Source organism: Giraffa tippelskirchi, chromosome 6 (genome assembly GCF_054371585.1).
Source record: "Giraffa tippelskirchi isolate mGirTip1 chromosome 6, T2T-mGirTip1v1.2.pri, whole genome shotgun sequence".
NCBI classification, from domain to species: domain Eukaryota; kingdom Metazoa; phylum Chordata; class Mammalia; order Artiodactyla; family Giraffidae; genus Giraffa; species Giraffa tippelskirchi.
In genome coordinates, this window is record NC_137280.1 from 34,969,288 (window position 1) to 34,983,164 (window position 13,877).

The following is a 13,877-nucleotide window of genomic DNA, read 5'->3' on the forward strand; positions in this document are numbered from 1 at the left end:
GCAGCAACCTACCAGGCTCAAACCTACTAAGTACAAATTGTTAATGTAGTTTCACATGAGCACTTAGAATTGTGGCAATATGTGAAAGCATATGTTCTGAATTCAATGACCATACTTTTTTAGTTGTTTATACCCTGTTGCTTATACTTTTTTTTTCAGTAAAGAGTTTGATGTCCTTTATTCAAGAGAAAACAATCCATGAATCAGGGAGTACTGTGCCTCATAAGCAGAGGAGTACTGCTCTCTAGGGATCTGAGACAAGAGGGAGTTTTATAGAGAGTTAGAAAGAGGTGATACAGAAACACGGCATGATTAACTAGGAGATCAGAGATTTCCTTAGAAAGCCTGAAAGTCCTGTTTTCTAGGGTAAATTAAGCTAGCTAAAGCTGGCTTGGAGGATTATGATAGATATATGTTAGGTTTCATTGACAGGGGTTTCCCATAAGTGCAGGCTGACTTAAGTTTAGATTTGTGACATGGGCTGGGCCACTGAGGTGGCCTCCATTTTATGGGTGCCAATATTCAAATTAACTTTATCAGTTCCTCCTTTTGATCAATTTTATCAGTTGTAGTCAAAGTTTAAGGTATTAGTGCCACTCTGAGCTACCACTTGGTGATGCTGGAGTCAGGTTGAATCTCCAACTGGAAAAAAAAAAAGGTTGGAATAGCAAAGTCGTGTTCTCTTAGTTGACTTTCTTCATCCCATTTTTGGCATTCTAGGCAAAGGGAGATCGTTTGTCTGGTCATCAGCAACTGCATGCATGCATGTAAAGCTTTTGAGAGAACATAGCAAACCAGAAAGATGATTAGAAAGACTATAAGCAGAATAATACCCAATGATTGGAGGGCACTCTGAAGGCAGGGCCCCTATGACCCAAAGCAACTTAAATCAAGCAGATCAGAGAAAAAGTCTGCTGAAGGAGTCACTTTTTTAAACCAAGTGGCTGGCTTAGTGACTTTATGTAGCTTGGTCTCAACTTCTCCAGAAATGTAGTAGCTGTTGATCACAACACAAATGGTTACCTCTGTGCTCAGCTGACAGATAATCAAGGGCTATCCTATTATCAAGAACAACTTTAACCAGACAGTCTAGGGATTTTTATTTGCTTCAGTGGCAAATTCTTCAGTATCTTCAAGAGTTAAGAAAAGATTGCTGATTATAGCCTCATTTTCACTTAATTTTCTATTCAGGGGTGTAGGCATCTGATAGAGGAAGTGAATTTTGAATCATGAATGCCCCTAGTATTTCCAGTTTGAGTCTGTGGCTGGGGGCTGGAAAGATGACAGCCATTCTTGTTGTTATATCATGCTCAGTTGTGTCTGACTCTTGGCGACCCTATGGACTGAAGCCCGCCAGGCTCCTCCTGGAATTTTCTCCAGGCAAGAATACTAGAGTGGGTTGCCATTTCCTACTCAGGGACAGCCATAGAAGCCAGTAAAACTTAAGGGTCTATAGACCCCACAGGTGGTTTTATTTTGATTACCCTTGCCTTAAGTTTCTTTCTTTATCCAGAACCTGGATGGATGCAAGTTTCCCTACATTTAGGGTTGTCTGTCCTGTTACTTATACTGACTTGTTTATTTTTTCATCTAAGGTTTGACAACAACCTTAATTCTTAGTCATCTGCAAATTAGAAGAAATGGATAAGCATCACCTGCACACTCTAAGACATTCAGTCTTCTGCTGAATTTAGCCTCCGTCAGTAGATAATGAGACTATACTCACCCTTAAAATATTTTGCCTCTGAAATCTTTTCTCTTCTTCTGTCTAAATCAGTCCTCCAGTCTTCACTTGACCCATCTAGGGGAACAAAGGAAGAAAAGGAATGGAATACAGAAGAAACAGAAGTGGAACATTTGCCACAGAAGTAAGCAAAGACCTGAATTTTTCATGTGCTGGTTCAGCAATGCTGGACTCTAAAAATGGGCAAGACTCAGGATGGAGGAGGGATGGGGAATGAGGTGAGAACTAGTGAGAAGGCTAAGGTCCATTTTTCAGGTTACCTAGAAGCAAGAGCTTCTTTTGGGGCTTGGCTTAGAAGTCAAGCTTGAATTTCAGTTTACTCACCAGGGGTGAGATAAGATGTCTGCCCAAGAGGCCAGGTCCCCAGGAAGTTTCAGAGGGTGGGGCTTACTCTCTTTTTCTTTAAAATTTATTTATTTTTATTTCTTTGGCTGCACTGGGTCTTAGTTGTTGTATGCAGGATCTCTGATTGTAGCATGTGGGAACTTGAGTTCCAACTTATGGGATCAAATTCCTTGACAAGCGATCACATCCAGGCTCCCTGCATTGGGAACTCAAAATCTTAGCCCTCTAGATCACCAAGGAAGTCCTAGGACTTACTCTTCCTTATTTCTCCTGCTAGACACAATAGACTGTGGAAAATTCTGAAAGAGATGGGAATACCAGACCAACTGACCTGCCTCTTGAGAAACCTGTATGCAGGTCAGGAAGCAACAGTTAGAACTGGACATGGAACAACAGATTGGTTCCAAATAGGAAAAGGTGTACGTCAAGGCTGTATATTGTCACCCTGCTTATTTAACTTACATGCAGAGTACATCATGGGAAACACTGGGCTGGAAAAAGCAGAAGCTGAAATCAAGATTGCCGGGAGAAATATCAAGAACCTCAGATATGCAGATGACACCACCCTTATGGCAGAAAGTGAAGAAGAACTAAAGAGCCTCTTGATGAAAGTGCAAGAGGAGAGTCAAAAAGTTGGCTTAAAGCTCAACATTCAGAAAACTAATATCATGGCATCTGGTCCCATCACTTCATGGGAAATAGATGGGGCAAGAGTGGAAACAGTAGCTGACTTTATTTTGGGGGGCTCCAAAATCACTGCTGATGGTGATTACAGCCATGAAATTAAAAGACACTTACTCCTTGGAAGGAAAGTTATGGCCAACCTAGACAGCGTATTAAAAAGCAGAGACATCACTTTGTCAACAAAGATCTGTCTAGTCAAGGCTATGATTTTTCCAGTAGTCATGTATGGATGTGAGAGTTGGACCATAAAGAAAGCAGAGCACTGAAGCATTGATGTTTTTGAACTGTGGTGTTGGAGAAGACTCTTGAGAGTCCCTTGGACTACAAGGAGATCCAACCAGTCCATCCTAAAGGAGATCAATCCTGGGTGTTCATTGGAAGGACTGATGTTGAAGCTGAAACTCCAATACTTTGGCCACCTGATGTAAAGAGCTGACCCATTTGAAAAGACCCTGATGCTGGGAAAGATTGAGGGCAGGAGGAGAAGGGGATGACAGAGGATGAGATGGTTGGATGGCATCACCGACTCAATGGACATGGGTTTGGGTGGACTCCGGGAGTTGGTGATGGACAGGGAGGCCTGGCGTGCTGCAGTTCATGGGGTCGCAAAGAGTCGGACACAACTGAGCGACTGAACTGAACTGAGCTGAATTGAGAAACTGAAGGGGAAAAAAGGATGTTTGGTTGTGGCCAGAGCCATTTATCCTGATGACCTGTCCCAAGGAAGGGGGGAGGAGGAAGGAAAGAAAGGGGGCCGTTGAGCTCTGCCCGAGCAGTTGCTGTGGGCCAGTTCGTCCTTCTGCTGACTGACTGCAATTTCAAATCTCTGTGCTTCTTCTTAATTTTCTAAAAAGACTTTCTTCTTAGGAAAACACTTTTTCATTAACTTTAGTCCAGGGGGTAGTCTTTTTTTTTTTCCTTTTACAGAATTTAGCAGTGAGGGAGAATGCCCTGTAACGCTTTTTAACATGTTTGAGAGAGGTTATTATCTCTTTGCTTAAAAATTCTGATATTCCCACCACTGGCAGATGACATTTCTCAAAACCAAAAGTGAAATTTCCCAGTAGAGTTTCAAGTCTGAATAACATTTATTAGAAAATAAGATTGAAGGGATGGGGGAAGGAGAGAAAGAGAGATGATAAGAATTTTTCACAGGATTCTAATTTTTGCCTCAACAGAATTCATTTTAATTGAATTTATAAATAACATTTCACCATAATGTTATTGCATGCCTTGCTTTTTCTTTTATACTCACAGCTGAAGTCAAACAAAAAGAAGACTATTTAATCAATATAGAGTTGGGGTTAACCAATTCAAATTAACTAGATGAAAGTCTAGAATTAAAGCATTAAACATCCACTGAACAGAATACCTAATTAGTATTGATCACCAAATAATTCTAAGCACATGTGCTATTTACATAGAAAGGAAGCAATATATTTTCTTAGAAAAATAAAAGCAACAAGACTATATCTGGACCTCATTACCATGAGGAAAAGAGGAAAAACTTATAAAATGGGACTTGGGACACTGTCACACTAGAAAACAACTTTATTGGGCAGGACACATTATTTAGCGGAAGCTGTAATAGTGTCCAGAGACAGGAGATAAGACTCAGGATGAGGGCTACACCAGGAGAGAAGTCTGAATGGACAAGAGTGATAGACTGAGTGTCCACATGGGCTTCTGCTTGGATAAAAAGAATAGCTGGCATTTTTTGTGTGTGTGCAAGATGCTGGGCAATAAAGTTACATATGTTATCTGCCATCCTTATATTGACCCTATAAAACTCTCTTACCCACTGTATTATTACTACTGCACAACTGTATAGGCTTCCCTGGTGACTCAGACATTAATAATCTGCCCACAATGGGGAGACCATGGCTCCAACCCTGAGTTGGGAAGATCCCCTGGAGAAGGGAATGGCTACCCACTCTAGTATTCTTGCCTGGAAAATCCCATGGACAGAGGAGCTTGGCAGGCTACAGTCCATGGGGTCCCAAAGAGTTGGACATGACTGAAGGACTAACACTGACCCATTGTACAGTGTGAGGAGTCTGAGGATGGCATAAGCTGAATAACTGACCCCAGCACACCCAGTACACAGGTAGCAAAGATGGAATTCCCTCTCCTTTCTCCCTCTTCAGCCTTCCATCCCAGTGATTAGTGTGTGGTGGGTGGGGGTTGAGGGGAGGTGGATGGAGACCTCCCTGGAAAAGAACACATGGACAAACACTTTTCAGCTATTTAGAGCTCTTAGTCTTGTACTCTGTGTTACTCGTGTCACTGGGGGAGGCATCAGAGCTGGGGGTATTGCTAGCTTTCCTTATGGAGGGAAGTTTTTAGATAATATCATTTCTTTTACCTAGAATTGGGTGGAAAGCAGAGGTTATCTCTTGAGCATCCAAGACATGCTTAGAAAAATCCAGAAGACTGACTGTAGTTTTCAGTATTGAACCAAAAGTTTTGACCTAATAGAACTGAGGGGGTGATGACTGTTTAGGAGTGAGTTGAAAAATAATGGGAGAGAAACATTCTTAGCTAATCTACTAGCTGAAACTTGAAATAAGGATAGAGGATAATGTTAATAAGTTTATTATTAAATTTAATCAAACGATACTCATTTTGTGGAATGTGTTTATTTGGAAATCATTAGTGTATTTCTTTATGGTCTGAGGGAAAGTCAGGGATAGAAGCACTGGGACAGAGGAGGAAAGGTCCCCTGAGGTGCTGACTTTATTTAGCAGCACCTCCACTTGTCTTTAATGAGCTTCCCCTGTGGCTCAGATGGTAGAGAATCTACCTGCAATGCAGGAGACCTAGGTTTGATCCCTGGGTCAGGAAGATGCCCTGGAGAAGGAAATGGCAACCCACTCCAGTATTCTTGCCTGGAGAATCCCATGGACAGAGGAACCTGGTGGGTTCCAGTCCATAGGGTTGCACAGAGTCGGATAGGACTGAGGGACTAACACTCGCACTGGTTAAGAGGCGCCAACCTTGAGGAGAGCTGGGGAGGAAGAGAGATGGGGATATGGGGGTGGGGCAGCTTGTGCAAAGACCTTGTGAAACTGACAGCTTCGATTTTTCTGGGATTCCACCCTTTCCTCTGCTGTCTAACAACCAAACTTCCAGACCAAATACATGTTTTATCTTTACTGATCTTCCCCATTAGCCTAAACTAGACAAGAATGTTCCCGCCCTCTTTTATATGATGCCTTAACAATGTTTACCCAGGGAGTTTACTGTCAGGATTCAGGGCCATAAGCATATTTCATGGCACCCAAGGGCAGGTGCACCCTGGCCCAGAAAGGACTTGGTTCCAAACTCAAAGGTCATCAGGAGTGAGACAGAATGCCTTCCCCGTTTCTGCCTTTTGTTTCTATTTTTCTCCAGGAGCCCTTACCTTTTCACCTGTGCAGACCTGTTCCGCTGCTCCTCTGAACATGTGATCAGTGAAGTCAGAGAAGAGTTTTATTTACACCACCTTAGTTCCAGGAACACTACACACTGAATCTCATAGCCAAATGTGAGGGCAAATATGAGACTGATCAACTCAGTCACGTGTCCACCCCGAGCCAGTCACCCAGAGTTGAGGATGTTGATTTCTTATAGAGAGGAAGGTCCCTCTCTGAGAAAGGGCTTTAAGATGAGCTAGAAAGGCAGTCTCCTACACAATCCCCACATCATGTTTTAAATCCTCATATCTTGACTTCCATCTTCTCAAAAATATGCTTTTTTCCCCTTTTTCCATGTTTATTGCTATTCATTCTCATTATTTTAAAAATAATAATAAATACGTTCTCTACTTTCCATGGCCCCAACTTCACAACACTTTCATCCTTCCATGAGATAGACCACAATCTTCCATGAATCCCCCCTCCATTCTTTTTGTTTCTGGCTTAAGGGGCAGAAGGAGAAGAGGTGTCAGAGGATGAGATGGCCAGATGGCATCACTAATGCAATGGACATGAACTTGGGTAAACTTCGGGAGATGGTGAGGGACAGAGAGGCCTGGTGTACTGTAGTCCATGGGGTCACAAAGAGTCGGACACGACCGGGCAACTGAACAACATAAGGGGCAGCAAGGAAGGCTGAATTATGGCAAGGCAACCAAGTTTAGTTCAGTTCAGTCGCTCAGTCGTGTCTGACTTTTGCGATCCCAAGAACTGCAGCACACCAGGCCTCCCTGTCCATCACGGAGCTTGCTCAAATTCATGTCCATCGAATCAGTGATGCCATCTAACCATCTTATCCTCTGTTGTCCCCTTCTCCTCCTGCCTTCAATCTTTCCAAGCATCGAGGTCTTTTCAAATGAGTCAGTTCTTTGCATCAAGTGGCCAAAGTATTGGAGATTGTTTCAGCATCAGTCCTTCCAATGAATATTCAGGACTGATTTCTTTTAGGATGGACTGGTTGGATCTCCTTGCAGTCCAAGGGACTCTCAAGAGTCTTCTCCAACACCACAGTTCAAAAGCATCAATGCTTCGGCGCTCAGCTTTCTTTATGGTCCAACTCTCACATCTACACATGACTACTGGAAAAACCATAGCTTTGACTAGACAGACCTTTGTGGGCAAAGTAATGTTTCTGCTTTTTAATATGCTCTCTAGGTTTGTCATAGCTTTTCTTCCAAGGAGCAAGTGTCTTGTAATTTCAAGCCTGCAGTCACCAACTGCAATGATTTTGGAGCCCAAGAAAAGCCTCCCTCAGTGATCAATGCAAAGAAATAGAGGAAAACAATAGAAGGGGAGAGACTAGAGATCTCTTCAAGAAAATCAGAGATATCAAGGGAACATTTCATGCAAAGATGGGCACAATAAAGGACATAAATAGTATGGACCTAACAGAAGCAGAAGATATTAAGAAGAGGTGGCAAGAATACACAGAAGAACTACATAAAAAGGACCTTAGTGACCCAGATAACCACAGTGATGTGATCACTCACCTAGAGCCAGACATCCTGGAATGTAAGGTCAAGTGGGCTTTAGGAAGCATCACTATGAACAAAGCTAGTGGAGGTGATGGAATCCCAGTTGAGCTATTTCAAATCCTAAAAGATGATGTTATGAAAGGGCTGTACTCAATATGCCAGCAAATTTGGAAAACTCAGCAGTGGCCACAAGACTGGAAAAGGTCCATTTTCATTCCAATCCCAAAGAAAGGTAGTGCCAAAGAATGTTTAAACTACCAGACAACTGCACTCATCTCACAAGCTAGCAAAGTAATGTTCAAAATTCTCCAAGGGAGGCTCCAACAGTACATGAACCGAGAACTTCCAGATGTTCAAGCTGGATTTAGAAAAGGCAGAAGAACCAGAGATCAAATTGCCCAGATCTATTGGCTCATAGAAAAAGCAAGAGAGTTCCAGAAAAATATCTACTTCTGCTTTATTGACTATACCAAAGCCTTTGACTGTGTGGATCACAATAAACTGTGGAAAATTCTTCAAGAGATGGTAATACCAGACTACCTGACCTGCCTCCTGAAAAATCTGTATGCAGGTCAAGAAGCAACATTTAGAACCGGACATGGGAAAATGGACTGGTTCCAGATCAGGAAAGGAGTACATCAAGGCTGGTATATTGTCACCCTGTTTATTTAACTTATATACAGGGTACACCATGCAAAATGGCAGGCTGGATGAAGCCTAAGCTGGAATCAAGGTTGCAGGGAGAAATATCAATAACCTCAGATATGCAGAAGACATCACCCTTATGGCAGAAAGTGAAGAGGAACTAAAGAGCCTCTTGATGAAAGTGAAAGAGGAGAGTGAAACAGCTGGCTTAAAACTCAACATTCAAAAAGCTGAGATCATGGCATCCGGTCCCATCACTTCATGGCAAATAAATGGGGAAACAATGGAAACAGTGACAGATAATCCCTGGGTTGGGAAGATCTCCTGGAGAAGGAAATGGCAACCCACTCCGATATTCCTGCCTGGAAAATCCCATGAACAGAGGAGCCTGGCAGGCTACAGTCCAGTGTCGCAAAGGGTCAGACACAACTGAGCACACACACACACAAGCTACTGTTGTTTTTTTCTCATTTATCTTCAGTTCAGTCGCTCAGTTGTGTCCGACTCTTTGCGACCCCATGAACTGCAGCACGCCAGGCCTCTCTGTCCATCACCAACTCCCGGAGTCTACCCAAACCCATGTCCATCGAGTTGGTTATGCCATCCAACCATCTCACCCTCTGTCGTCCCCTTCTCCTCCTGCCCCCAATCCTACCCAGCATTAGGGTCTTTTCCAATGAGTCAACCCTTTGCATGAGGTGGCCAAAGTATTGGAGTTTCAGCTTCAACATCAGACCTTCCAATGAACACCCAGAATTGATCTCTTTTAGGATGGATTGATTGGATCTCCTTGCAGTCCAAGGGACTCTCAAGAGTCTTCTCCAACACCACAGTTCAAAAGCATCAATTCTTCAGCGCTCAGCTTTCTTCACCGTCCAACTCTCACATCCATACATGACCACTGGAAAAACCATAGCCTTGACAAGACGGACTTTTGTTGGCAAAGTAACGTCTCTGCTTTTAAATATGCTATCTAGGTTGGTCATAACCTTCCTTCCAAGGAGTAAGCGTCTTTTAATTTCATGGCTGCAATCACCATCAGCAGTGATTTTGGAGCCCAAAAAAATAAAGTCTGACACTGTTTCCACTCTTTCCCCATCTATTTCCCATGAAGTGATGGGACCAGATGCCATGATCTTAGTTTTCTGAATGTTGAGCTTAAGCCAACTTTTTCACTCTCCTCTTGCACTTTCATCAAGAGGCTCTTTAGTTCTTCTTCACTTTCTGCTATAAGGGTGGTGTCATCCACATATCTGAGGTTATTGATATTTCTCCCGGCAATCTTGATTCCAGCTTGTGTTTCTTCCAGCCCAGCGTTTCTCATGATGTACTCTGCATATAAGTTAAATAAGCAGGGTGACAATATACAGCCTTGACGTACTCCTTTTCCTATTTGGAACCAGTCTGTTGTTCCATGTCCAGTTCTAACTGTTGCTTCCTGACCTGCATACAGGTTTCTCAAGAGACAGGTCAGATGGTCTGGTATTCCCATCTCTTTCAGAATTTTCCACAGTTTATTGTGACCCACACAGTCAAAGGCTTTGCAGCACATATACTAAAATTGGAACGATACAGAGAAGATTAGCATGGCCCCTGCGCAAGGATGACATGCAAATTCGAGAAGCGTTCATTTATCTTAGAGATCATCTAATCCAGTCTCTTAAGAACTAAAGCTGTTAAGTGCCTTGCCTGGGGTCACATACCTCACATGTGGCAGAACTTTCTGTTCAGAGGTTTTTCAGTTTAATATGCTGCTTTCCACCCAAGTGTATCAGGGACCAAGACACAGGGCAAAAAAAGGAAGAGCAGGAACCTCACCAGCAGTGTATGTCTCAGCTCAGGGTGGGCAACCTATAGTGATGGGCTCACTCTGCCACGGTGATCGTGCCATGGTGCCACGGTGCCATGCAGTCGATGTTTCCAAGGGCAGGACTTGGGATGATCAGGTCTCAGCATGTGGTGTTCTTCTAAATCTTCTGCATTCTGAAGAAGGTTTGCTCCAGGAAAGGTCAGTGATGGTGTCTGGGCTGTGGTTCACCTCTAGTACACAATGTTCCCTCTGTTAAAAAGAGCTGCTGCATCATAGAAATGAGATATCTTGGAGAAATCACATGCAAAAATGACTCCCTCTGGGTCACCATTACCAAATGAAATGGTTGGATAAAAACTAACGGACTGCCATGACCACTCACAGTTCTAAAATCCCACTGTTCCATGATAAATATGTACAAAGAATAGGAGAAATTCATCGTATAATAAAATGCAAAAGGGGTAGATAGTACTCAGACTAAATGCAACTTTTAAAAATCCAGGATATTTTAAAACCAAAGCCCAAATAATGAACTGCTTAAGAATTGTAAGAAAATGCTCTTATAACCACTGTGTAAAGGAAAAAACAGTCTTAGCAATAAATAATTTTTAAATTATGAAATGAAACCCTCTATGTTAAATCTTTAAGACATAACCAAGTTATTCTCTTCCGCACCTTACAGAGCTCTTTAAACATGGATTACCCTATAGCAGTGATCCTGTTCTGAAGCAGATAAAGACCCTTTTTACAAGAAAAGACAGTGTGATTCAAATAATTATTTAATATGTCTCAGGCAAAATTACATGCTGATGTGTCCATAACCCAAGGTTTCAAGCGATGGGCAAAACTGAAATCTTTTTAAAACAAGAAAAACTGTTTTCTCCAATGAGCCTACTTTCATTTTGATTTTTCAAAAAAGGCTAGCCATGAAATCTCAACTTTATAGTTAAATGTTAAGGCAGTTATGCAAATCAAGGATATATATGATTTTTTTTAAATATACAGTTTTATGCTGACACATTTGAAAAATGTGAATAAATTTATTTCCCTCAAAATTGCTATTAAATTGACCAGTATGAGGACATTTTGTAAGTATAAAAATTGATAAATTTTCTTCCTGTTTGCCAATTTGAAAAACATCCATTTTAAGAAGGTAGGTTTGGGAATGTGTGTGGGTCTGCGTGTGTGTGTTGTTTCTCTGAATGAGAATGTGTCTGTGTCACCATGTTGTGGGGCTACGTGTGACTGCTACATGGAACAATGAAGAAAGATCTGGGTTTCATTACGTAAGAAAACATATCTCAGTCTTTTAAAAAATGAGAAAATCCCAATGTATTTACTTTCTCATGAAGAAATTCTTCAGAAGGAGTCATGAGGTATAAAAAGGGTGTTATTTCTGGGCAGCATTTCCAAAAGTGTAGTGGGGTAGATCATTTAATGTAGCATATAAATAAAATTTTTATTGAGGTGCATCATTAATTTACAATGTTGTGTTATTTTCAACTGTACATCAAAGTGATTCAGATATATATATATATATTCTTACTATATATATATTCTAATTCAGATTCTTTTCCATTATAGGTTATTACAAGATATTGAACATAGTTCCTTGTGCTATATAGTAGGTCCTTGTTGTTTACCTAGTTTATATATAGTAGTGTGTATATATTAATTTCAAACACCTAATTTATCTCTCCACTGCCCCTGAATAAACTTTTTATGTGAATAATCATGCATAGATTTTTATCATTCACCCCTCCACCCACCCACCTCTTATATTCTTCCTTGGTCATTGGATTCATTTACAGCATTTATTTGATTCCTCATGTCTACCACCAGAATCCCAGGCCCAGAAGGTCACTTCTTGCCCCCTACTCCCTACTGAACTCTCTGCACCATCTTTTCTGAGCCCATCTCCATACCCTCCCTAACTAAGGGAACTCTTGCCCAAGTCCTTTGCAACTCACAATAATGTATCAGCCAGAAATCCATCTAGCTGTCTTTCCTACAAGGCAAAGCCACTCCCTATGAACTAAGAGTTATAGGTGACCATGAATGGCTTGCTTCCTATTTTGGTTATTTCATGCTACAGAACAAATTACCCCAAACTTAGTGACTTAAAACAGCAACCACTTTGTTTGCTTTCTAGATATTGTGGGTTGACAGTTCAACTGGCAGTTCTGCTGGTCTCTTTTGGAGTCATCCAAAGGATGGCTGTAACTGGAGGCGTGGGGAGACCCCCACCTCACCCCAGGAGGCAGGCAGGCTGTCTCTTCTCTCTCCATGCAGGGGATATGGTCTCTCTGTGTGGTAGTTGGGGCTCCCCAAAGGAAATACAAAATGGAAATCACCAGGCCTTCGTAAGGCCTAGGCCTAGACCAGGCACATCCTCTCTGTGCCATCTTCTATTAATTATGTAGTCCCAGAATTAGCCCATGGGCTTTCCCAGTGACTCAGCAGTAAAGAATCCACCTGCAATGCAGGAGATGAAGGAGACTTGGGTTCGATAGCTGGGTCAGGAAGGTCCCCTGAAAGAGGGCATGGCAACTCACTCCAGTATTCTTGCCTGGACAATCCCATGGACAGAGGAGCCTGGCGGACTACAGGCCATAGGGTCACAAAGAGTCAGACACAACCGAAGAGACCGAGCTCACACACACACGCACAGTCAGTCCGTAGTCAAAGTAAGGGGAAATAAACTCCACCTTTGAGGAAAGGGAGGTGATGATAGAATTTACAGTCATCTTTCAGTTCAGTTCAGTCGCTCAGTCGTGTCCGACTTTTAGGGACCCCATGAATCGCAGCACGCCAGGCCTCCTAGGTCATCTTTAATCCACCACAATTTCTCAAACAAAAGAGTTCCTTTCAGTTTCTATGCAGAACAAATACTTTGAGAGTTTCAAAACCTATTTACTATTTTTTGGAATAAACTTTAGTTTCTTGGGTATCAAAAGCATGATGTTTCCCCAAAGCAGTGTAAAACTGAGGCTAAGAGCTGGTTCAGACAGATGGTAAGTGATTATATAGAGTAATGTACACATGAGTACATGGAAATACTACTTGCCTTTCAAACAACACTGAAATCCAAGTTTTACCACCACGAACCTCACTTTGTAGATATTCTCAAATTCTCCAACTTCCTAGAAATTCAAATTAATTTAAAATTTTCTGATCAACTGCTTCCCCGCCTTTTGGCTAAGATCAAGTGTAAAATTTTCTAATCCATGAAAATATGTTGCTGTCCACACTTCTAAAAGTTAGAAAACAGATAATAAAAGAAGTATCAATAAACTGGTTATATATAAATAGGGGAATTTTTTTTCCACCTCAGAGTATCAGGATACTTTCAAGATAGGTGCCTCTATTTCTGTTCATTTTACAACCTACCGCTTCCATCCTTTTTAAAGTTAATTAATTAATTAATTTTTGGTCTTCATTGCTGCACATGGGCTTTCTCTAGTGATTAGCAGGAGCTACTCTCTAGTTGCAGTGCTCAGGCTTCTCATTGTGATGGCCTATTTTCAAGGCTCTAGGGACTCGGGCTTGAGTAATTGCATCTCCTGGGCTCAGTAGCAGTGGTACATGGGTTTAGTTGTCCCAGGGCATGCGGAATCTTCCCAGACCAGGGATCAAACCCGTGTCTCCTGTATTGGCAGGTGGATTCTTAACCATTGGATCACCAGGAAAGTCCTCCTTCCTTTTTTATTTAACCAAAA

At 41.9% G+C, this 13,877-nt stretch overlaps 1 non-coding gene across 1 annotated transcript; it reads left to right on the top strand.

The window, feature by feature from the left end:
* Positions 1-9,884: 9,884 nt before the first annotated feature.
* On the top strand, positions 9,885-9,986 carry LOC145511761 (U6 spliceosomal RNA). The gene has a single exon (XR_014058142.1). It is a non-coding gene; the product is annotated as a U6 spliceosomal RNA (small nuclear RNA).
* Positions 9,987-13,877: the final 3,891 nt, after the last annotated feature.